Source organism: Penaeus vannamei, chromosome 13 (genome assembly GCF_042767895.1).
Source record: "Penaeus vannamei isolate JL-2024 chromosome 13, ASM4276789v1, whole genome shotgun sequence".
Classification (NCBI taxonomy): domain Eukaryota; kingdom Metazoa; phylum Arthropoda; class Malacostraca; order Decapoda; family Penaeidae; genus Penaeus; species Penaeus vannamei.
This window is the reverse complement of record NC_091561.1, coordinates 36,457,429-36,459,928: the sequence shown is the minus strand read 5'-3', so window position 1 is coordinate 36,459,928 and position 2,500 is coordinate 36,457,429.

The window sequence follows — 2,500 nt, the reverse complement described above, 5'->3', positions numbered from 1 at the left end:
AATGTTCTTTTTTGTTGTCAATGTTCTTCATTTTGTTGTCAAATGTTCGTCTTAGACCACTTTGTTCTTAAGAAAATATAACATCCGAAAAAAAACATTAAATAAAGAAATCAGTTGAGAAGATGCAGAATGAAAAAAAGAATAAATAATAAATAAATAAAAAAGGAAAAAAAATAGCTAAAAAAAAAAAAAAACATCACAAAAGTACATAAACAAAACAAACACAATCGCCATCTAGGCTCTTCGATGCACAAACATCCCAAACAACTTAGGGATAATAAAAAAAAAACATTAAATGGAAACAATCTGCTCTTGACTGACGTTCTGAAACCTTATAGAGGCTGTTTATCTTTGATTGTTGAGATAAACACGGGAGATGTGTTTCCATTTCGGTCGCTCCCTTTAAATAGAGTTTGCTGATTTTTATGTCATCTTTGTGTATGCGGTACTGTTATCGTGTTATCGTATATATATATATATATATATATATATATATATATATATATATATATATATATATATATATATATATATATATATATATATATAAATATATATATATATATATATATATATACATATATATATACATATATATATATATATATATATATATATATATATATATATATATATATATATATATATATATATATATATATATATATATATGCCTCTAAACATTAACCCCCATTAACACACCCCAAACCCCCCCCCCCAACACCCGAGACAACAAACAAACAAACAAATAAATAAAACGACACAAAAGAGACATAAAAAAAACAATAAAAGAAAAAGAAAAAAAGGGAAAATAAATGAAGCAAAAATCTCCCTCTCCTCAATACAGGAACTTTCTCTCTCGCAAACAATAATTCAAAAAAAAAGTTTGTTAAATACCGCGAATCCCGGAGCGAGAGAGAGAATCATGCCGGGCGGGATGGTCCTCTCCGGTGTCCGAAATGAGGGGCTGGTTTGTGGGGTTGGTAGGGGGTGGGGGGAGGTGGTGGGGGTGGGGAGGAGGGGGTTGGAGGTGGAGGTTGGAGGGAGGGAGGGGATTGGAGGAGGAGGGAGGGAGGGGATTGGAGGAGGAGGGGGGAGGGGATTGGAGGAGGGAGGAGTTGGGGGAGGGAGGAGGGGGGAAGGGGTGGGGAGGGATGGGAGTGAGGGAGAGGAAGGGGGAGGGAGGGAGGGGTGGAGGAGGAAGGGTGGGAGCGAGGAGGGGTTGAGGGACGGGAGGGGAGGGAGATAAGGAGGTTGGTGGGGTTGGAGGAAGGGTGGGAGGGGGTTGGTGGAAGGGAGGAAGGGAAGGGGTTGGTGGGGAGGAGGAGGGGTGGGAGGGGGTTGGAGGGGATTGGAGGAGGAGGAGTTGGGGGAGGGAGGGAGGGGGGAAGGGTGGGAGTGGGATGGGAGTGAGGGGAGGAAGGGGGAGGGAGGGAGGGGTGGAGGAGGAAGGGTGGGAGCGAGGAGGGGTTGAGGGACGGGAGGGGAGGGAGATAAGGAGGTTGGTGGGGTTGGAGGAAGGGTGGGAGGGGGTTGGTGGAAGGGAGGAAGGGAAGGGGTTGGTGGGGAGGAGGAGGGGTGGGAGGGGGTTGGAGGAGGGTGTGGGGTGTAGGGAGGAAACGGGGGAAGGTTGGTGGGGAGGGGGTTGGATTGGATGTCTTGGTGGGGAGGAGAAGGGGTTTGAGGGAGGGGGTTGAAGAAGAGGAGGGGTATGAGGAAGTTGGTGGGGTGGGAGGAAGGGAAGGAGGAGGGGGGGAGTGGGAAGGAGTGAGTTGGAGGAGGAGTGGGGGAGTGGGAAGGAGTGAGTTGATGGGGAGGAAGGGAGGGAGGGAGGACGTTGGAGGAAGAGGGGTGGGTAATAGGTGGGGGGTTGGTGGAGAGGAAGGAGGGGAATGAAGGGGTTGGTAGGATAGGAGGAAATTAGAGGAGGAAGGGAGGGAAGGAGGGGTTAAGGGGGGAAGAAGGGGGGGGCATATGGGGTTGATGGGGAGAGAAGGGGAGGATTTTGAAGGAAGAGGGAGGCAAGGGGTAGAGAGGGCTGGTGGGGGAAGGAGGGGGAGAATGGGGACTTGGCTGAAGAAAGATAATGCTGATGAAAATAAAAACAGCAACAATATTGATAATGACTGAGACAATATCTGTAATAATGATATTGACAATATGAAAACTAAATCGCCAACATGAAAACTAAATCGCCAACAATAAAAATAAATAAATAAATAAATAATGATAATGATAATAAGATCAACTTGCCATGAAGACCCACGTCAAAGACAACAACAAAGCGATAAACTAGCACATGCCCCCCTCCTTTCCCTCCCCCCTCATCTACTTCCCTCCCCCCCATCCACTTACCCCTACCCCATTATCCACCTCACCCACCTCCCTCCACCTCATCCCCCCCTTCCCCATCCACCTACCCTCACCCCCTTCACCTCATCCCCCACCCCTCCTCACCCCCTCCACCTCCCCCCAATCCACCTACCCCTACCCCCTTATC